The sequence below is a fragment of the Tenrec ecaudatus genome (genome assembly GCF_050624435.1).
Source record: "Tenrec ecaudatus isolate mTenEca1 chromosome 9 unlocalized genomic scaffold, mTenEca1.hap1 SUPER_9_unloc_3, whole genome shotgun sequence".
Lineage (NCBI taxonomy): Eukaryota > Metazoa > Chordata > Mammalia > Afrosoricida > Tenrecidae > Tenrec > Tenrec ecaudatus.
The window spans coordinates 1,131,461-1,157,736 of record NW_027457622.1 but is presented as its reverse complement, the minus strand read 5'-3'; the positions used below and the strand labels follow the sequence as shown (position 1 = coordinate 1,157,736).

The 26,276-nt window shown below is 41.3% G+C and overlaps 1 pseudogene; it reads left to right on the top strand.

Moving 5' to 3' along the window:
• Positions 1–5,882: 5,882 nt before the first annotated feature.
• LOC142435912 (kelch-like protein 7 pseudogene) lies at positions 5,883–6,810 on the top strand (annotated as a pseudogene).
• Positions 6,811–26,276: the final 19,466 nt, after the last annotated feature.

Genomic DNA, 26,276 nt, shown 5'->3' with positions numbered 1-26,276 from the left:
CAAATGTTTGTATACAGTAGCTTTTCCCCCTATGCCACTTTGGTTTTTTAAAAAAATTTTAAGTTCTTACCTCAGCGGGCTCATGTTGTACTTGTCCTTTTGTGCCTGACTTATTTCGCTTAGCATGATTTCCTCCAGCTCTTCCCATGCCGCTATGTGCCTCATACGTTCATCACTGCTTTTTAGTGATACATAGTACTCCATTGTATGTATATACCACAGTTTTTTTAATCCACTCGTCAGTTGATGGAAATTTGGGTTGCTTCCAAGTCCTTGCAATTGTGAACTGTGCCGCGATGAACATTGGAGCACAGATGTCTGGTCTTGGTTTGTTTCTTGCCTCTTCTGGGTATATGCCCAGTAGGGGGATTGTTGGGTCATATGGTAACTCTATTTCCATCTGTTTTAGGTATCGCCAGATTAATTTCCATAGTGGCTGTACGTACTTACAAGTGCAACAGCAGTGGATGAGAGTTCCTGTCTCCCCACAGCCCCTCCAACACTTGTTGCTTTCTGGTTTTTTGAATTGGGCTACCATTGAGGGTGTCAGGTAGTACCTCATTGTTGTTTTAATTTGCATTTCTCTTATGGCTAAAGATCGGAAACTTTTTCTCATATGTTTGTTGGCCATTCGGATTTCTGTCCCTGTAAAATTTCTGTTCAAGTCCTTTGCCCATCTTTCAAGTGGGCTATTGGTTTTTTTTCTTTTTGGAATCTAGCAGCGTATTGTAAATTTTAGTAATAAGGCCTTTGTCTGATGTGTCATTGCTAAAGATGTTTTCCCAGTCTGTGGACTCTCTTATCACTCTCTTGGTGAATTCTTTAGATGTACACAAGTGTTTTATTTTCAGTATATCCCATTTTTCAATTTGTGCCTCCTCTGCCAGCACCACTTTTTAAAGAGGGAATCTGCTTCCCATTTGATATGTGTGTGACCCTTATCAAAGATCAGTTGCCTGTATGCTGATGATTTTATTTCTGGGTTTTCAGTTCTTTTTCATTGGTCTGAGTATCTGTCATTGTACCTATACCATGTGGTTTTGACAACTGTGGCTGTATAGTATATGCTGAAGTCAGGTAAATCAAGCCCTTTTTTTGAGGAGTTCTCTGCTAATTCTAGGTTTCTTCCCTCTCCATATGAAGTTCATCATTAGTTTTCCACTTCTGTGAGGAAAGATGAGGGTAATTGTATCGGGATTGCATTAAACTTATATAGTGCCATTGGCAGAACTGGTATCTTGACTATATTGAGTCTTCTAATTCATGAGCATGGCATACACTTCCATTTGTTGAGGTCACTATTGTTTTCTTGCAATAGTGTTCTGTAGTTTTCCCCATATAGATCTTTTGTTTTTTAAGTCAGGTATATCCCTAGATATTTCAATTTGTATTTGGCTATTGTGAAAGGTAACACCTTTTTTTATCTCCCCTTCTGTGGCCTTATCTGATGTGATGGACTTTTGTTGATCTTGTATCCTGCCACTTTGCCAAACTCCTCTATTGCTTCTAGTACTCCCCTTGTGGAACTTTTGGGATTTTCCATATATAAAATCATATCATCTGCAAATAACGATTGTTTCACCTCTTCCTTCCCCAGACGAATATCTTTGATGTCTCTTCTTTGCCTTATGCTGTTAGCTAAAACCTCCAGCACAATATTAAATAAGAGTGGGGACAAGGACATTCTTGCCTGGTCCCCCTTTTCAGTGGGAATGTGTTAGTCTTCTCCATTGACTACCAGGTTGTCTGTTGGTTTTTCATATATAGCTTGTATTGTCTTCAGGAACTTTCCTTCCATTTCTATCTTCGCTAGTGTCTTAAACAGGAATTGGTGTTGGATGTTGTCGAATGCTTTTTCTGCATCTATGGATATTATCATGTGATTCTTATAATTTTTCATGTCAATGTGATGAATAATACTAATGGTCTTTCGTATGTTGAACCATCCCTGCATCCCTGAAAATTAATCCAACTTCGTCATGGTGAAATGTTTGTTTTATATTCTTTTGTAGTCTGTTGCCTAGTATTTTGTTAAGGATTTTTGCATCAATGTTCATTAGGGATATTGATCTGTAGTTCTCGATTCTTGTGGGATTCTTGCCCGGTTTTGGTATCAGACTTATACTAGCTTCATAGGAGGAATTTGGGAGTTTGCCATCTTTTTATATGCTCTGGAAGATTTTGTGTAGGATTGGGGTTCGTTTTTTCTATAGTTTATTTTGTATAGTTTTCTTATTTTCCCTCTCCTGAATCTCAGCCCTGATTTTTATAATTTCTTTTCTTTTTCTAGTAGTAGGATTGTCCTGCTGACTCTGCTCTAGTCGTAAATTTTGTGCCAGCATATCAGTCCTGAGTCTCTCTTCCTTTCTCAGATGTGCATGTATTGCTATGAAACTTCCTCTGATGACTGCCTTTGCTGTGTCCCATAACTTTTGGAACTTAATGTGCTCATTCTCGTTGGTTTCTTGAAATTTCCCAATTTCATCTCAAATTTGCGCCAGTACACACTCCATTTGCAGTAGAGAGTTATTCATCCTCCAATTGTTTGCTCTTGTTTCTTTGTCTTCCTTTTGTTGATTTCCAGCCTTATGACACAGTGGTCAGAGCGAGAGATATGTATTATTTCAATGTGCTTAAATTTATGTAGATTTGCCTTATGCCCCACCATGTGGTTTATCTTCGAATATGTGCCATAAGAACTTGAAAATAACATGAATTTTTTTTGTTTTGTTTTTGGATGAAAAGCTCTGTAAATATCTATCAGGTCAAATTTTCTAGTTGTGGAGTTTAGCTCTCTAGCTTCCTTGTTGAGTTTCTTTCTCTGTGATCTATCTTTCTCAGGGAGTGGTGTGGTGAAGTCACCCACTATAATCGTCAAGTCTGTAATTTCATTTTTAATTTTTCGTAGTGTTTGGTTGACGTATTCAGCGGGTCTCTCATTTGGGGAATATATGTTTACAATGCTTAGTGGTTCTTTGCCTACCATTCCCTAGAGCATTATATAGTGTCCCTCCTTATCTCTTTTTTGGTTGGCACTTGGAGGTCAATTTCATCCGAGATTAGAATTGCAACCCTGCTTTTTCTGTATTGCTGATTGCTTTGTAGGACTTCTCCAGCCTTTGATTCTCAGGCGATTTTTGTCTGTAGCTTTGAGATGTGTCTCCTGTGGGCAGAAGATAGATGGGTTGTGTTTTCGAAACCATTCTGCTAGTCTCAGTCTTTTAATGCCTGAGTTCAGTCCATTGATATTCAGGTTTATTATCTCCATCTGCGGATTCTGTGATGTCATCTTATACCTTTTGTGTTGGGAGTTTTCACACGTTCCTTTCTCATTAGTGTGTTGTGCATGTGTGTGAGTATCATTCTTGACTTCTTTCCATCCTTAAGCCAATGTTATCTTGAAGTCTGTTTTCTCTTTGTTGCCCTCTGGGTGAGGTTGTTCTAGGTGTTGGTCTCTTATATATGCTTTTTCAGTGTTGCTCTTTTGCCCATACTGCGTCGGCAAGGATCTTTTGTAGGGCTGGGTTTCTTCTAACGTATTCTTTGAGTTTTTCCTTGTGTGGGAAGACTCTAACTTCTCCATCTATCTTGATCGATAATTTGGCTGGGTAGAGTATTCTTGGGTTTGCATTATATTCCTTCAATTTTTGGAATATCTTACTCCACTCACTCCTTTTCTTCATAGTTTCTGCTGATAGGTCTGAGCATATTCTTATTTGAGAACATTTATATGTGATTGCTTCTTTTTCCCTAGCTGCTCCCCTTTCTGATTTTCTCCTTTTCCTCAAAGTTGGATAATTTACCTGTTATGTGCCTTGGTGACTTCTTTTTTGGGATCTAGTCTAGCTGGTGCTATTTCCGCCTCCAGAATGGTTGCCTGGTTTTCACTCATTATGCTGGGGAAGCTTTCCTCCAAGAATTATCTCACTATTGTTTCAGATGACTTCTTTGTTGTGTCTTCCTCTGGTAACACAATAATTCTAATATTGCTCCGCTTCATAGCATCAGACATAACTCTTAAGTTTTCTTCAGCTTCTCTGATGATCTTATTAGATTTTTGTCTGTGTTTGTTAAAGTCTTCTTGGCTGTCCTCCAAGTCATTGATGCAGATCTCTGATTCCTCCATCGCTTCTCAAAGTCCAAGAGGCTGCTACTGGTTTCTGTTGTCTCCTCCCTAAACTCCTGTATTTCCCTTTGGTTTATGACTTTTACCTCTTCCATCATTTTATCCATTTTCTGTATTGTTTCCCTCATATCCTATATGACTCCAAGTAGCATTCTGAAAATTTCTTTCTGTGGCAGCGCCATGTCTGCTTCTTCTATGCATGTCATTATGTTTAGGACATCTTCTGCCATTTTCCTTTGTTTCTCACATTTTTATGTTGAGGTCTTTGGGGCTGATGGCTGTTTGCATTGTGTTGTTTTAGAGGAGCCAGATACCATTTTCCAGGGAGTCGGAGGGCACTGGCTTTCTTTGGGAGACTTGTAGGAGTGTTTCTTCGAACTGCCTATAGCTTATTTCACTATGGAATTAACCTACCACTTTATCCTCCTGTCATTTCCCTATCATGAGAGAGTCCCAGAAGGCTGGTGGGTTGCCTTCTTTGGTGAGCAGAGGTTCTTCCAACAGCTTGGAATGTTAATGAGTGTTGGTTGAGCTGCCTTATGCCCCCAGGTACACAGGCCACAGGCAGGAATTCCCCAGTGATAAGTTGGGCAGTTTCCCATGGAAGGAAAGAGGACCTTTCCCTAGCCTCGGGCAAGCTACACAGTTTGGAGCTCACCTAGCTGGGTGTGGTACAGTCTTAAATGCCCTAGGCCAAAGGGAGTGTTCTGGAGGTCAGCAGTGGAGTGTGAGAGAACAAGAAAGAGACAAAGAGGAGGGAAAAAAATTAAAAGTAAGACTGTTTCGACTGTGCAGGGAATATAAGGAAGAGAGGGAAACAAAAGCAACTATGCAGCTGAGTCCCACTCCCCACCCATGGAGCTGCAAGGCTTTAGTCCCTCTGCAGCCCTCAAAGACCATGGGGGACAGAGACAGAGATATAAACAAAAGCAACAATGTAGCTGAACCCTGATCCCTGCCAGTGGAGCTGCAAGGGTATGGGTTTAGTCCCTGCCCAGACGCAGAAGTGGCAAGCTGTGGCTGTGCTGTGAAAAAGCCCCTGAACAGCCTTCTAGAGCTGTGGAGGAACAGAGAGCAGAGATGTAAGCAGAAGCAACAGTGTAGCTGAACCCTGATCCCTACAGGTGGAGCTGCACGGGTCCTGTCCAAGCCCTGAGGCAGGTGAAAGCATACTGTGGCTGTGTTGAGACCAATCCCCACTACAGGCTCCAGATGGTCCCTGCTCCAGCAGATAGAGTGGCGGGGCCAAGGTCACGCCCCAGCAGGCTTCCACTGAGCTGTGCCAAAAGCCCTCAAAACCCCATGGGTCTGTGGCTACTTACCTTTGTGATGTTCCTCCTATGTTCCAGCAGTGGTGAATTTCCCTCTAAGCAACGCTCCTTGACTGGGTTCTACGGAGTCCCTCTGGTATGTGTCCAAATCATCTTTTTTAATGGATAGAAGAATTTTTATTTTTCTCTCTATGTTAGCATTTTTTTCTTCCCTACCAAAAAATGTCTTGTTTTCGGAATCCTAGGCTCATCCACCACCTTGCTACAGCTCTGTCCCGGATGCAGCCTAGCTTGCCCTGGAGCTGCTGCCGGAACCACACAGCCCAGCCTGGTGTTTCTGTAGAGGGTGAGCCGCCGCCCCCTCCACAGTCAGCCTGCCCTCAGCATTCGGCCCACACAGAAGGGACCCCTGCCGGAACGCAGTCTGCAGTCCACAATCTGCACCAAGCCCGGAGAGCCTCAGACAAGAGTCGAGCTCAGGGAGGATGTTAGGCTCCAGGGTGTCACAGAGCAGCAAGAGAAAGACCAAGAAGAAACCTGACACTTGGGAAGAAGCGAAATTTCTGGTGGGCTCCATGGCAGTCATGAATGGCATGCGAAAGCAGAGAACTTTTTGCGATGTGATTCTCGTGGTCCAGGAAAGAGAGATCCCTGCTCATCGTGTGGTCTTGGCTGCAGCCAGCCCAGTTTTTAATGTCATGTTCACAACTGGCATGCTCGAATCAAAATCCTCTGAAGTAGAACTCAAAGACGCAGACCCTGACGTTATTGAACACCTGGTGGAATTTGCTTACACTGCCAGGGTTTCTGTGAATACCAACAATGTGCAGTCTCTGTTGGATGCCGCAAACCAGTACCAGATGGAACCTGTGAAGAACATGTGTGTTGATTTTTTGAAAGAGCAAGTGGATGCTTCAAACTGTCTCGGTCTAAGCATTCTAGCAGAGCGTCTAGACTGTCCTGAGTTGAAAGCCACTGCAGATGCCTTTATTGACCATAATTTCCCTGATGTTTCCAAAACTGAGGAGTTTCTCCACCTTGATGCTGAGCTAGTAACAAGTCTGCTCAACCAGGACTCCCTGACCGTGAGCGCAGAGGAGGAGGTTTATGATGCTGCCGTCAGGTGGCTGAGACATGATGCGCCGAATCGCCAGCCTTTTATGGTGGATGTCCTTGCTAACGTCAGATTTCCTCTTATCTCAAAAAAATTTCTTATGTAAAACCATCCCATTTGAATCCCTCATTCAAGACAATCCTGAGTGCCTTAAGATGGTGATGAATGGAATGCGGTATCATCTACTGTCTCCTGAGGATCAGAAAGAACTGGCAGATGGAGCAAGGCCTCGAAGACCACAGTCTTGTAGATATTTTAAGCCAAAGTTGGAAAAAGGTGCATATGGCACACGATCCTGAAGTGAGAATGTAACTTCAGAAATTTCATTTGATGCATGTTTTGCTCTTTAAAATTACCTGTGTTGATAACTATTTTGTATATCCAACCACATGTTTTTAGTCTTCAAGTAGAACAGTTTAAGTAACTGAAGAATTGACCCCAAATTTTCAAAAAAAGTCTCATTCAATAAAGTATGTTATTCTCAAAAGCCAGCATTATTAGAATTCCATCACAATATGTTCAGTATTTATATTAAATGTGCCCACCATCCCTTATTTTTGTTATAAAACTTTGTCTTGGAAATATTTTGCCACTTACTAGGACCTATTTATATTTTTTCATATTAATTATTTCTAATATAATAATTGCAGAGGCAGCTTTTGTTAGAAATTATTTACCTTGCCTCATGCAAAGTGAACAGTAGTTTATACTCTGATATAAGTAGGCTACTTATTAAATAGGATTGCTTGGTAATTATTTTTAAATTCTTATACTTGGCATTGTTCAGAAATTTGGAATGATATTAGCTGTCATTCATTGAGACCCTCCCATAGCTGCCCTATACCTGCCAGGAATGGTGGCTTTTCCTTATTATTAAATTGATTTCCGTCAGAGAACATTTTCAGTAGTAACATGTAATTTTCCAGAATTAAGTCAATATATTTTTTGGAGCTAATAAACTTATACACTATTATCTCTATATATTCCTTGGATTTAAATGATGACAGGAGGAATTACTGTATTAATTACTGGCTGAAAATGATAGAAAAGGAAATCTTAATCTTTTTTCAAATATTGTCAAGAAATGACTTCTTGGCACTCTATTTTAAAGGTGAATCATACCATTCTGAGGATGCCAGGGAAGAGAGAAGAACTTTTAATCTATGAAAAGAGGATAATTGGATTTCAAATAGTTCACTGAGAAATTTAATTAAAAATAACCAGATTTCTTTTTTTTCACAACTTTTGGAAGATTGCTTTATGATCCTGAGGGAAAGAGAAGGGTGAGTATGTTGGGCAGAAATATATTAACCATTGTGCATTTCAAGGAAGGTTCACCATTGCCATTTCGGTGTTCTAATTGGAAAATTCTCCTTTAGAGATGACAGACTATTTCTTGTGCTCCTCATTTTAAGTGGGGGCTCCTCTTTTGGCTTGATATCTCTGCATAATTTAGGCGATGGGTTCCGTGGCCTTTTGTGTCCACTGTAGTTTGACAAAATGGCAGGCCATTCTTAGGCCTGGTACACTCTTGATAGATTCTTATATAGAAAACCTAGATTTTTATTTTATTTTCCCTCTTACCATACCTATCGATGTTTGGGATATATTTCTCCTATTGATAATGGTGAGTTGGGTATTTCTCAAACTACTGACGTTCAGATGTGAGACAACTTCCAATTCTGTTTAAGACCGATGCCTCTATCCTTTTCTGGGAATTTTATTACATACCCTGAAGTCATTCAAGGCTCTTGTCTACATTTTCTATTGATTATGTATTTTATAATGAATGTTGGATTTTGAGTGTGAACATGGCAAAGGTAGGTAATTTCTTTTTTGTCTTCAAACTAGGACCAACAACTCTTTATTAAATAGATTGTGAACACATGTTCTCTTAATAAGCACTTTCATAAATAATAGTATAATAGAGAAAAACATTTTCATCTGTTGAAATCTACTATGTGGTTCATTTTGCATAAGCATGAATAGGAATGTAAGACAGGTGTAACAGTACTAAATAAAAAGAGGAATGAAAATAATGAAGTCATCTTTATGAACGTCACAGAAAGCATGTTCTCCCTTTATTCCGGCTCGTAGCTCAGAAACTGTTGATAGAGGTTACTGTTCTCAGCCCAGATTAGGTGGAGGAGAGGATTGAGATGGAAAAACCCTTGCTTACAGTTAAATATTATACATGTCAATTAATAGTTGTTGTAAACTGTGTTTCTCTACATATTTGTAAGTGATGATGTAGCAATCCCTGGTGCCACAAAGTTCACGATCGTGGATGCTATTTGAAAGGTGAGCAGGTACCACCCACCAGCTGGCTCCTTGCACAATTAAACTCACAATCTATGTCCAAAAAGATTACAGTTTAGAGATCCCTATGGGGGCAGTTCCAGTCTCTACAAAGGGTGACCTGTAGTCAAAATGGACGATACATATACAAAACAACATATCAGTGATGCAGTCTGGACTCTCCCTAACAGATATTAAACACATGTTTCCTCCTGGTGCTCCTAATCTGAGTTCTAGTCTAGTCAACTGTTTTGGATAATGGCAAGTTTGCTCTTTATGATACTACTTAGTGGAATCATAAATAATTTTCATTTTGCCTTTTAAACTTGGAAGATTTTCCTGAACCTTATGGCTTCATATACTACTTTCATTATATTTTGAAATTAATTAATTGTCATTTCTGTTTTCTGTATTCATTGCTACACTTCACTTACTCTCTATTAGAATGTGATCATCTCTTAAGTGTCCTCACTATTTGAAGAAAACAAAACATTTTGAAGGCTCTTATAGTTCTTGTACCCACTCATCAATTGTATCAAGATAATTTGTACGTATGTCATCATCACTATTTCCTAGACATTTCTTTTCTTCTTTTTAAAAAATCAATTTATTGGGGGCTCGTACAACTCTTATCACAATCCATGCATCCATCATGGTCATCTCCTCACTCTTAGTTTGCAGATTTCAATGTGCTCTGCAGATAATTTTGTCCCACGGTCTCCTCTTCTAGGAAGAAGGACTCTGATTCAAACAGCACTCCATTTCCAGACCCGTGTGTCCTGCGCACTTCTACTGGACAAGCTACAGCGATTTAACAAAGAATATTAATAGGTTCAGAGATTGAAAAAATACTCAGTTCAGTTTTCAACATAAAATAAAATTTGAAAACGTTCAATACGAATAATGAGTTAAATTTGAGATATGGCAACACAGAAAATCAGTCTACAAATGAGATGGATGTACTCAGATAAATGACAATTTATCTTAGTGTTTCCTCGAGGTATGAACATTTTTCACCCTGTTCTCAGAACTACGTTTTATGGGGATTCATGATAACCTGGAAGAGTTAGACCATAGAAGTGTTTGCTATATGTCATTTGCTTTGTTTTGGTTTTTTTTTCTCCTCAGGGGAGCAGATTCTTCCCATTCTAAATTGTAATGCAGGATTGTTATGCTGGGAATCTACATGGTGATGAAGTGGGAGAACAGGGAGTTTCTGTGTGTTCTTCTGATTGAGTCTGAACCTTTTATATCACCTGGGCAGTAAGGCTCTGACCTTCATGCCTGTGGTGTAGTTTATAGTTTGGCCTGTCCATGCTCCTTTCCTTCATTGCAAAATCTCCTTTATGTTTGAACTTTTAATATCTGTTCACGATACCTTCGCACGTAGGTCTCATGGGTAGGATAAGGGGTGTCTGGTTGATAGGGGAAATATTTTACCTCCAGCTATGAAAAGTCAATGGATTTGACCTTTCTCTGGTGAGAAATCTTTTGAGTTGATAAAAGTCTCTCCCTCCAGTGTCTGAAACACAGGGCTTATTTTGAATGTTCACTTGAAAATCTGGAGGGGTTTTATACTCAAAGCTCACAAAGTTCGGGGCTCCACTAATGACTGGCCCCAGAACTTTCTCACTGTCTCAGTAAACAGTACTCTCTCTAGCAATTTATAAAACTTTAATTTATGTTTTTGTTTTATCAAAAACATGTGTTTAGTAGCTTCTGATTCCGGTAAGCAGAACACAGTTGTTCCCATCTGAATAGACCTCCTCTAGATTTCGGATGGCATTTGATATGCCAATTCACTTCAGTTCTCTGATGGTGCATGCACGGACTCCTAGCATCAGTGCACCCATGGCTCATGTTGCAAAATAAGAAGCAGGTGCCTGACTCAGAGAGGAGGAGACAGTCCAAGAGAGACAGAGCAGGGGTCCAGAGTAGAAATGGAGGGGCAGGTATCCAGAGAAGGCCTAGAGTTTGTACGTGGGCAGAAAGTTGTGGTCATCTCCACGTGACTACACATTATAGAGGGATGAATGGACTGATAGTATAGGATGTTTCATCACCCAGAACTGGGAAACTGATCTACATTTGATCAACCCTATTCTCAGTCCCTAGGTTCTTCAAGCTGAAACCTGAGAAACCAGTTCCCTGGCCTTGAAATGAAGTGTATCCAATGGTTACTAAGTTTCCTCGAGCCCTGAGCACTTGAATTGTTTTAGGACTATTCAGCAAGGAAGGATTCCCACACCCTCCGCCCCAGAAAATAGGTACTGTATACTAGAAAATTATCTGAGTTTGGAGAGATATGTCCTAATCTTATGGGCTCTCACTAATCTTTTTCACAACACTGATATCATTTTTACATTAAAATTTACAACTTATGTTAATCTTGTTAATCTGTCTTTAATACATCTTGCAAAATTATTAAATTTACTTGGGGAGTTCTATCAGACTTATGATAAAATAATATTTCATTATATTTTAAAGAATGTATTGCTTGGTTTTGTATGTTTTCTGAATACTTTACATATTTTATATTATTTAATTGATTGCTTTTCAATTTTTCTTATAAAATATTTTGTAGGCTGGTTTTTATGTGAGGAGAGGAAATAAGAAAATTTTATGCCTATTAAAATAACATTTTGGTATACATTATTTTAAATGAGTAAAAAAATAGAAGTTCATGGAAGAAATAGCTGACTATTTATGAAAACACACTCATTACATGTATAGTAATATTGAGGATGATACAGTAAAATGAGTAAGACTTACCCCACACCCACCACAGTGAATCAGTGAAAAATCACTATACCTCATCACAGACACAGAGGAATGGCCCCCTTGAATGATCTGTATTATTCCATGAGAAGCTGATTGTGTCAGATCTCATCTATGAAGTGAGAGAAATTATAGGGGTCGTGTATAAATGGATACATCTGTACCCGTCATGACCAGCTGTCAACCCACATCATGAGATACATCCACCACTAGCCATCAGGATTCCAGACCACATTTGAGATGAGCAGCGGAGCTATCCTGGTGTGTGGCTCTGTCAAGTTCTCGAGGTTATCTCTTATTTATACCTGATGTAGACCAGAACTGCATTCATGAATGTGAATTATGAGCATGTATAAGTGCCCTATAGAGTTGAAAGCTGAAACCATCACCCCGATACATCAATAAGCAAGGACATTGCCATATAGGGTGCTCTTGAACCACTGATACTGAAGTGCACTCATCAAGGAGTGACTATGGAGCTTTATTTTCCTATTGGCAGTCATCCTGGGTAAGATAAGACAGAGAAAACACTGTGGCAGCTCCAGAGCCCTCACCTTCTGGTTTACCTCCTCACAGGTGTTATGCCCAGATGCAGTTAGTGCAATCTGAGGCAGAGGTGCAGAAGCCAGGAGAGTAGGTGAAGGTGTCCTACAGGACTTCCGGATACACCTTCTCCAGCTATGGTACGAATTGGGTGTGACAAGTACCAGGAAAAGGCCTTTAGTGGAAGGACTGGATCAGTACCCACGCTGGGAAGTCAACATATGCCCCGGGCTTCACACAAGGCAGGAAGACATCTCCTGGGATGCGTCATTCAGCACAGTTTATCTACAGACTGGCAGCCTGAACTCGAGGACACTGCCACCTCTTCCTGTGTGAGACACACGCTGTAGAAATCCACATCCTGAGAGCGTCAGGACACCTGAGGGCAGGGCAGCTGTACTCGCTGAGGCAGTGACTCAGAATATTTAGTTGAATCTTCTCTTTATTTACCTCCTATGAACTTAGAGATGAGAAACAAAGACAATTACTTTCTGTGAAATTATCATTATAATACCGTGAAATTAAATCTGCCCCTCAAGGGGGGAGGTTAAAAATACCTTGGTATGTAGCCTTTCCTTATCTCTCTGTGTAAACACTTACATCTCGGTACTGACAACTATGCCGACTCCATGAAGGTTCGAATTACCACCTCCAGACACAATGAAAAAAACACAGTTTATTGGCAGAGAGAAGGTGAGAAAATGGAAGCCAAGACCATCTAGTACCCAGTGAGAAAAGAGGAAGAGGGAGTCAGTGTGATCCCAGACACAAACTTCCTGCTGGGAGAGACCTGGGCTGCAGGGGGGATTCAGAACCCACATATCGCAGGTCACACCCCAGGGGCAGGTGCCCATGCATGGTTTCAGGGCTGGTTTCTTCTTGTGATCTGGGGATGCTTCTCCATCGCACTGTTTCCCCCAAGGAATTTATCTATTTTTTTATGACAAAGGAATGCAAGATTATTGTATAAGAAATATTTAAAATCAGACTATTGCAGGTAGGATGTATAATAATGGAATTGAAATCTCAACAGCCGAATGTGAGAAGGAGCAGATAAAATATAATTTTTATTTCTTAGTGTTATACCTCACTTATTTGTATATTAGTGTTTACAGCAAATGCATGTTTCAAGTACTGTTTAATAATAGTTGAATTGGTTGGATTTCCTTGAAGGCGGACATGATCTTATCACAAACAGTACTGTATTTCATGATGTGTTTAGCAAGATCCTTCCTGCCAATGAATGCCATCCCCTTCTCTTCATTGTGTTGTTCTTTGCGTAGTAAATCTTATGGTTTCCTGATCAACTTGCAATACCATTTAAGTCCTTTTAAGCTCACTAATGCCTAGAATACCAACTAACCTTCAAGTATCCCATTTCATCTTTTGCCCCTTCCAATCTTCCTAAATTTATAGTATGCAAATTATCAATTTTGATCATTAGAAGACTTTTGCGGCTCTTTCTCTTTACCTTGAGTCATGCCCCAGCAGCAAAGGAAGATCCTGACAGCTCCACTCCCAAAGCCTTTACCCAAATTACATCCTCATGGCTGAATCCCCTCCAAGAAACCAGCTCTACTTCAGTCACATTTTGAGTGCCCTCGAACATGAGGGGTCCATCCTCTAACAGTAGTTTCAACAATTTCCTAATTCCTTTTCTTATGCTGTCAGTATTTAACAATGCTTCAAAAGTATGCATAAGATTTTCAAAGCTTCTTCCACTGAAGAAGGTAGTGGGGTCCTTCTGCATTGTCTAGTCTTAGTCTGGAAGCTTTGATGAAATCTGTTCATTTTGGGTGATCCTGCTGGCATTTGATATAACAGTGACATATCTTCCATCATCACAGCAACACACAAGCCACCACAGTATGATGAACTAACAGACAGGTGGTGAGAATATAACATTATTCCTTCAAAATACACCATACAAATTCTGGCTAATATTTTAATTACAACAAATAAATAATTGCCGAACTCCACCAAATAGTGGAGTAATTCAATTCAATATTTTCAATTTTGGTCTTAACATTTAAATAAAAAGCCATGAGGACATCAAGAATTTAAGTCATGAGAACAACAAGAATTTAATAAGTAAACAAACAAATAAATGGGTCTAGAAAACTAGAGTCAATGACCAATATATAGCATACTCAACCAAAAACAAAACATATTGCTCCCGTTAGGCTGGAATTTATTTCAGAAATAAAGTGAAGCATGAAACGAATAGAAACACATAGATATTTAATAGAAATACAGATAGATGAGAGATACAAGATATGGACAGGCTATATAGAGAAAATTGACAGCTAAATCAATAGTTCAGCAGATTGATGGACCAATTAATAGATTTATGATAGATAGATAAATAGATAGAAAGATAGCAGAGATAGGAATATGTATAGATGGATGACAGAGAGAAAGAGAAACTCATTCAACAGACACCAGTGTCATTGTGCATTCAGGTTCAGGGGTTTGGGCTGAGTCCAGACAGATGGTGTTCACAGAACACTCTTGTCTATACTGAGATAAATTGAAGACTAAATGCACAAACTACTACATGCAGTGTGTCATAAGGAGGAAGGATGTTATAAAACAATGACTCACTCTTCAAGAGATTGTCTCAAGTACCTGGGTCCCCACAACAGGAACATATCAGTTATTTGATGTGTGTGGTGATGCAGATAAAAGTAGGTCAGGGAAGCTATGTGAGACCAGAGTGTAAGCACCACGAAGGGAAAGTTGGGATGTATTGCATAGGGTCTCGGGACAAACAGCACATGACCCAGTTCAAGACTCAGTGCATGGGGAGCAATATACAGGTTTCCTTCCTGAATTTGGGGCCTCCCTATTCAATTTTCCCCTGTGTCATGGTTTTTATTCCTCTTCCTGTCTCTGAGAACCAAGATTTAGATGTTTTTAGCATAACCGTCAACTCCAGAGAACAGAGGGAGGAGAATGAAGCATGGAATTAGGACATCTTCTCTGGGTCCTTGCTCTTTTCTTGGGAGACCCCGAGTGCACAAACCTGAGGTGCTTTCTCCCCATCAGAGGAGAACTGAAGGGAAACGTTTTAATATTATTTTTTATTTTTATCTTTACACTTGCTTGTGGATTGTGGGAAGATTTACCAAGATTAATGCTCATTCAACTATTCATACACTCTTGTTTCATTTCATTGACTGTAATACACACAAACTCCTGTTACAATTACCTTTGCTTTCCAAATATTCTGAATGTTCCCCTGGATAAATGTTGCCCTTTTAATCACAGAACTTAGATAATTTTAAGGTAATTGTATCTACCCAGGATTATTGCTCCCAGGTAGGCTTGTCAATTATTTGACTGGAAGTTTTTCCAAGGGGTGAGTTCAGTCCCACACCTGAAGCGATGCTGGAAGCCATGGTCTCAGGACTTCCACAAATCGACCCAACAAGGAAGCCTAGTCTTTGTATTATTCTTTTGTGTGTGTGTATTGTTTCACTTTTTGTCCCACTCTACCCAAGACCTTCTAACGCTATCTTTTCCAAAGAAGTGGGTACTGATAGCAAGGCACCACCTATTTCTTCTGGTCATAGAGATCAGGAGACTCCTATCCATGATTCATTACAACATTGGATGAATGGTTTCGTTGTGTCTTCAAGGATCATCACTCTGGAAAGGGTGAAACAATTAGCTGCACCTAGTGTGGTTTAAAGTCCCCAGTCACTACTCTCAAAGCCCAGATGTAGGACATTGTCTTTGTGCGCCGTTATCTCAGCGAGTCTTGTGTCCCTGAGCCCCAAGGCCTCCTCCTGAGAGAGAGAAAAGTTAACAAACTGATGATTTTCTTTAGTTTAGATCACAGTAGGTCAGAGAAATGTTTAGACAGATTATGAAATTTATGAGATTGTGAAACTGATGAAGGTGAGATATTCTCCATGTTGGATTTTTAACTTCTCTAACAAACAGCTACCCTGTCAGAGAGACGGTGACAAGGGCCAGGTTGACCATGAGTATTCAGAGTGACACACTCATCTTTGACTTTAATCTGCACAGATTTGTCTGACACTCCGAGTAAAGCTGACATTCCCTGAGATTTGTTTCCTCTTCTCAGGCAGCAGGAAGTACAGGAGAGACCTGGGCGCTAGGACACACCTGAGAGTCTATTGAGAGTCTATTTAGAAGGGGTCATTCAGTTGATGAGATTCTTCAAAGTCTTCACTAAGGAGACAGAGGTACCTTCCATCATGGACATCATTCCCCACAGACAGTAAGGAGGGACCCAGGCTCCTTGGGCTGCAGATTCACACTGGGTTTGAAACCACTCTCGCCTGAGTGTGAATGAGAGATGCACTAAGTGGAGTCACAGTTCAAAGCTCTCTGTGTGTGAGGTTCTAGTGCTAGTGCCAGTCTTGTCTCCCCGCCCCCGCCCTCTCTCTCTCTCTCTCTCTCTCTCTCTGCATGTGTGTGTTGCAGGATGTTACTAGGATTAAGTTCTGTCCCTCCCAGGAGTCCCAAGACCTGGGTATCCAGGGTTATAGGGCTGGAGGAGTCTGACACGTAGGGCAGGGCAGAAATATGCAAAGTGGAAGACATCCATTTTAGACCCACAGGCCACCTCCACAGGGGAAGGTTTCTCATCACCCAGCTGGTGAACTCAGTGTGATTCCTTTGCATCCTCCTTGCAAGATGGGGTCTGCCACCCTAGATCTCCTCATTGCTCTTCTCCCAGGTCAGGATCACCACAGGTTTGAGATGAATGGAGGATGTGTGTGCAGAGGGAGTCTCTCATCTCTCAATCCTATCTCCACAAGTGTCTGTGCTCAGGTGCAGCTGGTGCAGTCTGGGGCAGAGGTGAAGAGACCTGGGGAGTCTTTGAGGATCTCCTGTAAGACATCTGGGTACAGCTTTAATAGAAACTGGATTGGCTGGATTAAGCAGACACCTGGAAAGGGCTTGGAATGGATAGGGATAATTTATCCTAGTGATGCTGATACCAGGTACAACCCATCCTTCCAAGGAAAAGTCACCATCTCCACAGAAAACTCCATCAGCACCATGTACCTGCAGTGGAGCAGCCTGAAGGACTCAGACACGGCCATGTATTACTGTGCAAGAGACACAGTGAGAGAAACTCCTTCCTGAGAGGGGCAGAAACCCTCAGCCTGATGCAGCTGCAGAGCAGGAGTCTCAGAGCATCTCTCAACTCAGCACCAGAGAACAGAGTGTCTGCTGTCTCCCAGTTCGTGAAACCAATAACACAGGCCACTGGCACGACAGGGCGACATCTCCCCACATGGGAGCACTGATGTATCATACCAGTAAGAGTTTCTCTGGAGTGGCCCACTGTGTAACTTCTGATTAACCGCAGCACTATACAGCATATGACGTAAGGTTTCTTCATGAAATTCTCAGAGTTCAGCCCTTGAAGCTCTTGAAGATTGAGCAGGTGCGTTGTCATATAGGAAAAAAAAAATCAGCTCAAATGTCCTGGCCTTTTCCTCATTAAGGCCATTCCCAATGTTACTAGAATTTCTTCCTAAGAAGTAGCCATGATCTTTGCTTGCTTTCTAACTTGATTCAGTTGCCTGCATTCAACTTGATTCAAGAAACAGCTTTATAGAAACTTCCTGGGGGAGCAGTGGTGCTGTGGCATTAACAAACTGCTCATGGATCCCAGACCTGATACCAGTTAGTTACTGGTATGAAGAAGAATATGGCATCAGGCCTGGAAAAAGGCTTATGACTTATGGCTTATGAACAACCTGTGATATGAAGATAACACAATCTTGCTTGCTGAAAGTGAGGACTTGAAACACTTGCTGATGATGATCAAGGATTGCAGAGGTCATTATGTATTAGGATTCAATGTAAAGAAGACCAAACGATGCTGGCCAGATTCCAATTTTGTTGTTGTTTATGATTACTGTTTATTTTGAACTGACTTTGAAAAGTCAGCATACTTCATGAAGACTCCAGACACCCGCCTTCCTTCCAGGTCCTCTCACAACAAGCTGCCAGGAAGAGAATTCACTCTCTCTCCCAATAGCTCAAGTCAAAGCAAAACAAAAAAAGTGTTACATGACTCAGTCTTTATAAGTGGCCTTGATATTGCCTTGTCTGTTTGAACCAAGTGAAATAAAGCTCAAAGGATTGAAATTTTCTTTTATGTTGCAGGATCCTTCTGCATTTAAACTCTGAAAATTGTCTTTCATTGTGGGACTTTGTGATTCTTTACAATTATTATTGTCCATTCCTAGATTGTTTTCTTCCTTCAATAAAGTCTTTGATATTTACTGAAAGCTCTTGCTTGTCTTTGAAAGGAAGAATAGAAAAGTAAATGTAATATGTACATTTCATGACCATCGATGTCTACCAATCACTATCAAGTTCCTAAAAAGAAATAAAACAAACAATAAATATTAATAAACTTACTATTTATTTGAGCAAAATGTAGTACACACCAACGGATTGAAAAAGTTATCTTCAATAACTAATTTTTGTTCCAAGATTATATTTGTTGTGATTATAATAACTAAGGAGAATCTTACTACAGTGTAAGAACAATTAAGAACATTGGACATTCTGTTTGAGGCCATACCCCAACATGCTTAACTTTGTGTGGCAATGTAAACTCCACAGCTTGACCAAGGAACCTCCCCTTAGGATATGAGATGGTGCCACAGCATGTTGGAACACCCCAGTTACTTGTTTGTTTCCTTGGCTAAATCTGTAAACCACTCCCACCTTTTTTTTCCCCAGGAGCTTTCCTTCAGGAATGTTCTGGTTTAGTTCTTGCCTGATTCAAGTAAAGCAGACCCTTTCACTTTCATGCTGCTCCTGTCTTTTTTCTCAGCTAGAGTGGTGTCGCTAACTTGTTTCACACTTCTTTTGGCTGAGTGTGTTTTTCAATGTGAAAATATACTCTGTCTTATAGAGTCACTGTGATTCGAAATCACCTTAATGACAGTGAGGTTGGGATTGGTGTTATCACAAAGAAGATGATGGGGGTCAGACTTTCTCTTCTCAGTTTCTGAGAAGAATTGGATTGTCTCTACTTCATTCTTGGGGCTTCCAAAATGCAGAACATCTCATCAATTTCCAGGTAAAATCTCAAACCTAGTGGAAAACATTACGTCATGGACAGGGTCCTCTAGGATCCACAAACCTTGTCCGTAGTCATGAATTACCTGTGGAGATTCTTCTGCCAAGTGGTTACTTCTTTCTGATAGTTTCCAGATTCCCAAAATGGGTTGACATAATAAGGTTTCCATTACTTGTCATCAGTAATTATTTTCCCTCTTCCTAGTTGTCCAAGATTTGGGCCTAGGATTGATGAATCCCTCAGATTCTCAACGTAAACTTTGCTATCTCTGGTGACTACTGAATGCCAGAGCTGGAGCTGCCAAAACCTGCAGAAGAGGTTGGAGTAGTTGTGAGCAATATATTCTAGTAGCAGAAAACAGCCTCCCATCCCTATGGAACTGGTACTCGAACTCCAGAAGAATACCCACAAATCAGTTATCTTGCATCTGAGCTCAATCACACTGAGGGCACAGCTGTCCACTCATGTGGGAGAGAATCAGAGAGAGAACTCAGGTTAGCAGGGCAGGCGTAGGTGGGTAGAAACTAATAAATATTAAAAACTCACCTAACAACACAGAAGGCGCACAGCAAATAGCCCAATTAAACAAAAACAGAGAAGACGAATTAAAGTGATAAATACCCAGTTTTAATGCTCATGATAAAAGAAAGGTGGCTGGAATCTCCCAGATCAGAAATCAGAGAAGAGACACCATTCCACAGATTTTATGGACAGTGAAAGGCGAAAAAGAATCTAATAATGTCCCCACATAAGAAACGGATCATAGAGCTGCTCACTGTCATCATGCCTATCCAGCGGTTGAGGGGAACGAGAGGGGATGCACTGTGACCTCTCAGATGGCAAAGGCTGTTGTGTTTGCCATATAAAGCTTATAACTTGAAAGTTACTTTCTTAAAAAATTTAATAATGTGCAACAAAGAAATACTTGGTACAGAACCTGTTTAAGAGCTCTATTTTCCTGAGAATGCTTGTGTTTCTCTGAGTCTGAGGGAGAAGAGTTGCCCATAATCTATACACAATCGCTTCTAAATATCAGGGAAGATGCAAATGCAGCTCTCTGCCTGCTGATAAGCCAGCCACAGCCCCTGATGTTTGAGATCTCAGAGGACATTCCAGTTTCCGGGTCTCTGCTGTTACCATTTCGTGACAGGAGCTTGTCCAGAGGACACATCATGAATTTTGCAGCAACACTGGCTTTCATTTTGGCTATTTCACATGGTAATTGTGGTGTACCGTACTGTGTGTGTGTGTGTGTGTGTGATGGTGAGTGATTTAGTTTGTATGTGGGTCTGTTTGCAGGTGGTCAGTGTGAGGTGCAGCTGGTGGAGTCTGGGGGCGATATGAGAAAGCCTGGGAGGTCTCTGAAAATCTCCTGTGTAACCTCTGGATTCAACATCAAAAAGGATGGCATGAATTTGGTCCACCAGGCTCAAGGAAAGGGCCTGCAGTGGGTTCTCGGGTATTAATAGTGGTGGAAGGGTCAATGCACCATCTCCAGAGACAACTCCAAGAACACACTCTATCTTCAAATGGACAGCCTGAAAGCTGAGGACACGTCCATGTATTACTGTGCAAGAGACACCCAATGGGCGCAAATCAGTGAGAGGCCATACACAAATTTTCCCTGCACAGAGGACAGTGGTCTCCAGGGGGCGCTCAGGACCCACAGAGCACAGGGCTCAGACCCAGGAGCAGGTGCAGCTGGAGCTTCAAGGCTGGTTTCCTGTGGGGATCTGCGGATTCTGCTAAATCTGTTTCCCTAGGGAATCTCTCTCTAATTTAAGAATATTAGTTCTGTGCCTACTTCTGGTATCTGTGAATTCAAATAGTATATTGTAATGGGAGAATATAGTCTGTCTTACAGCAACAAACAGTCTGTCCCTTAAGGGCAGGAAATGACTCTGTCAGGTGTCCCTGCATCAGAGTTCTCATGACGCTCAGATAAATACTTTCCAATCAGACTCAGGGGAAATGGGAGACTGGGAAAAGGTCACTATTAAGTGCCAACATTATTGACTGAAAATTTCACAGTATATTCTTCCATCACTTTGTAAGGTTTCATGACAATCACTTATTCAAATTATAGAAACGTTGATACATGCACACAATAGAATGCTATACATGCCAAAAAAGTACCAGAGAGACCACAAAGCACATTAGGACATAGACATGAGTGTAACTACACAATTACACACGCACACAAAACAATGAAGCAAAAACAAAACAAAAAACACCTACAAAGGAGGCTCCACTCAAATTTGGGCATGTTGTCATATAGCAGGAATTGGGAAATGGCAAGGGCTTCTGACATTCAGCAGCATCCCAGCGTTACTTCAGTTTCATAGAGTCTCCTGTGATGGTGTTCTCAAAGGAACCAAACTACTGTGTTGAACTTAAAGCTTAAAATCTCCAACGTGGGAGGCACAGCTGATTGCTATTCTAAATTCATGAGTTTCAAGGTATGATCACATGATTTCGAATGGTAAAACCAAGATCAGAGGAGGGAATGGAATTAGAGGTTCAATTCAGGACTATCATTGTTGAGGTTCTCTACTTTCTGGACGCCAAGGTCTTCCAGCCTCTACTGATGTGCTGTTGATTTTCTTTCTCTCTTGGCATTGGTCTGACAAGGGAGAAAACAACTCTGCACTTACCATTTTAGCACCCTCAGGTGGATTCCAGCACTCTTGTGTTTGATGAGTGTAAGTTTTGTCTGGAGCTCCGCTAAAGCTAGAGGTAATTAACTGAAGTTCTGTCATTCTTAGGGAAACATTGTGAACCTAGGTCTGAGGTGTGGCCTTACAAACATCCACGTTTCTCCCTCAGGGGCAATATGGGTCCAGGAGAAATTTCTGCTCTCTTTCCAGGATCGACCTTCTTCTGTTTTTACCTCATCTGTTTCCCCCACAGTTGCTATAGTTTACCACATGAGACCATAACTTCCTGTTTTGGAGTCTTTAACTTCTACATCTCGGTATTTGTATATTATAGATGAGAGGGCCTATATTCTGGGGGGTGGGGGGGAATCATATGGTGTCCTCTGTTTCTATTGGTTTCTTGTGTGACTTAACACTACAGTTAAATGTGATAATAATAAATCATATTTTCCCACAGATTTAGTTGCCAGCTACTTCCTCCAGGACACTATTTCTGCCGTCAGCTACTTTCATAGTATATTACACACACAATGACACGTTATTCTGCTGATGAAAACCAGACTAGCAAAGGTATTCAACTCTAGGAGAGAGGACACACCCCATAGGATATCCAGTTCTCCCCATTTACTGGAAAGCTAAGATTATACATAAGTCACAGTGGAATTTTTGCTGACCTAAGATGCCCTTGTGGCAATATTAAAAGTGAACAGAAAAGGTGTTGAACAAGAGAGTGAAACCATGTGTGATGGTTTTCCTGATCAGGATGTCTTTGTGTCTGCATGGTCCAATGCAGCTGGTGGCTCTGGGAGACTTGAGGCAGACTAGGGCCCTTCTGAGATTCTGCAGTCCACCCTGTGGACCCCTCCCCAGCAGTGATGGCATGGTTGTCATCAGCCAATTCCATGAAGGGCCTGAAGTGAGTAATAGTTATTCCATATCCTACCTACACACTGTGAATTCCTGATTGACAGTCACCAGAGAAAAGCCAAGAACATTTTTTATCTTCAAATGGACAGCCTCAATCTAGTTCAGTAATGGAGACACGGAAAAGGGAATGTGTAAGAATCTGTACACAAACCTCCCTAAAGGGAGGTATGGACTTCAGGGATTGCTCAGGACTCTGATTCACAGGACTCAGTCTGGCAGACAGTGTGGAGGGGAGTTAAGAACTGGCTTCCTCTCCATCTTACAGCTTCCATTGGAGATTTTCACGATGTCAGGGTTTGTATCAACTGCTCAATTATAAATTTTGCATTGTAAGGTGAGGAAACGGGCTCCCATTTCTAAAGTGCAGAAGGACACAAATGGAGTCAGATACACACAGAGGGGACAAGGCAAAGATGAGGGATCTCTCAGCTATGATGCAAATCTGTGTCCAGTAAGGGTTTTGAGAGGAAAGGGTGGCTGGGATTTCCATAAAGTCAGCACAGTCCAGCATGAACTAGCAATCACATCACAGTGTCCTCAAGCCATAGTTGTGCATCGGAGCTGTCCTGTGTATCTCAAAACCTGGCTTGTCTTAATGCCCTGGACATCCTCAGACACTGGCTGGGAATCAGGACTAAACAAGTGATGGTTTTCGGAGGACACATTTGAGGGCCTGGAGCATTGTGCTACCTTGTGCAGAGTAAGGAGAGGTGCTTCACTTGAGCAAACATCTTGTCCACTGTTTGCCTTGCGTTTTGATTGCAAATTGTCCCCACCCCTCACAAACATTTAAAAATCCACGTGTCAGAATTTTATAGGTGCATATTAAATAGTTTTATTTAATTGTAATACAAGCATCTTTAGCCTACAGTTGTACTTTCCCAAGGGACCCACAGCCCTGTCAGAAGAGAACTGATAGCCTTCAGTGCCCAAGGCTGGGATTTTAACCTACTGCCTGAAGAATGATTTGCATAGGAGGAAGCCCTGTGCTTATAAATAGAGGCTCCTTTGTTTCTTCTGAGGCCATCATAGGGCAATTCTTCTTTTGAACTCATCTGTGTGTTAGTTTTGAATGAGAGAGCACGTTTTCTAGGAGGTGTCTGTGCATGGTCAAAGGACAGCCCAGCATTTCTGAGCCAAGTATTCTTCCCCTCCAGCCCTTCATTGCTCCTGCCCTGACTGAGGCTCCCATATATCCTGTGCATCAGAGGATGGGCAGTATAGAGTTCTTTGAAACCATCAGGTTCACCCCACAGTGTCCTCATTACCCCACACTCTCCAAACACATTGCTTTTTTATACACTGACGCCATTTAATCAACCTTCTCAATGTCCTTGGTCATTTTCATATGTGGTAAATAAATGTTTTAGAAGAATTAATACTAGATCTGTCCCAAGGAATTGGGGATTGGTTATCCCACAAATATCCACCTCTTCCATGATGCCATCCAGTGCCTTTTTCCACCCACTCCTCCCATGAGTAGATTTCCTCATGTTTCTGGGCTCTGTGAATTGTTGCAATGTCCAACAGATACTAAGGACAGGCAGCGGTAAGCTCGACCAGAGACTGCCCTTCACTCTTGTCCCTGTATTTCATTAATGTACATATGCCCTGAGGCCTCTGGCAGGATGTCTGCAGTTGGCATTGACTCCCTACTAATGTTCATCAGCCAGGTCTTTCCCCACCTTGGCCAAGATCATCACAAACCCCACCACTCTTACAAGCAACACCATCACTTCATCCAGTGCCTGATTGCTAAGGAAAACCTCAGGGTAAGTCAAGTGAGTCAAGTGCCACCGTGTTTCAGGGAAGAAGTTGCCAACTAGAAAAGTTGGTCCCTAGACAAGACAAGGTTTTAACTCTGCGAGAAATGCAAGATTCTGAAGAGAGACTCTGTTTGACAGAGAACGTTCAGAAGAGTGCAGACCAGTCAGGTGTCATGACTTCACGTGTAGAGACACAGCAGAGCAAGGAGGGGGGAAGAGTTGTTTAATAGACAGGGCTTTACCTATAAATATAGACACATCGATCTATTTCCCCATCCTCCTATATATATTTGCATGTACATGTCTTTGTCTAGACCTCCATAAATGCCCTTTGACTCCTAGCTCTTTCCTCCATCTCCCTTGACTTTCCTCCTGCCCTACTACCATGCCTCGTTGCCACCTGGGCTAGAGTATACCTCTTGTCTACACAACCTTACCCTTGATCATTCCCCACCAGGCCTGCCATTCCCCCCTCTCTACCATTTGGGGTCCCATGTTGTTCCCTTGTCCCTGTGTTTGTTAACACTACTTCTTTACCCCCCTATCCCCCCACCCAAAGTCCCCCCAGAACTGTCGGTCCAGTTTTATTCCCTACAGATAGTTCATCCAGCCTGTCCTATTCAGACAGACCTGTGGAGACACTAACATGCACGAAAACAAGACAGAGGAAAACAAAGCAACAGTATGCAACCAGACAACAAAACAACAAAAATAAACCACTGAAAATCTGATTATATGTGTTTTTGTATTCTTTCCAGGATGAGGCTTAAAAATGAAGTCCTATTTCCAATATTTTATATTTTCCTAATTATACATTCTCTTCTTGTTCCCAGTTTAGCTCAGCACCTTCAGAGTTGATTCTTCTCTCTGTGCCTGAGATAACAGATCACAGGGAAAAACTGACAAGAGCTTCCACCCTGTGTACCACGTGGTCTAGAACAGATTCAGTAAGAGATTGGCAGTATAACTAGGGGCTTTACTGGGGTGGGCATCTGGAGGAACCTTGAGCAAAAGCCGGGAATGGCAGGGTTCAGACTCCATGCCGCTGTCTCTCAGCATCAATGAGGATTCACCTATGGAAGTGGACAGAGACATCATTCCTGAGCAGACAGCCCCCAAGCACTCCTCTCAGACACCACACCCAGGACTCTGCCCAGCAGGACAGTGGGGTTTGGCATTTCTGGGCCCCTGCTGCTTCACAGAAGTCTGGGAGCTGCCACTACCCTTTCAGTGGGCCACTTCCCAGTGTGTGTCTGATGGCACAGAGCGTTTTGGAGACTGCAGTTGGATTTTTATCCATGCCTGACCCCAGAAATTCAATAAACACAAATCACAATTATAAAAGAAAAGCTAAATAGTTATCAGTAAGCAGAAAAATGTAGAACCAATAAATAATAAAGGCTTTATACAAATAAAATCATCACAATTCATCTGATACAATTAAAGCTTACTTTAGTGATTTTAAATGAGATGAGAACAGCTTTTAACAATAATACACACCAGCTTTCAATATATTATGAAAATAAATGATAATATATATAGGGAAAGTGAGGTAAAATAAAATTGTCACACTTCATGGTATATCATTAAAATTTAGTGATTTTGAATGAGACCTGAGCAGCTTTTAGCGTGAATACAAGTCAAGTTTCCAAGTGTTAAGGAAATACATTAATATATCTGAGGAATGAGCAATAAACCCCTCATTATCTTGA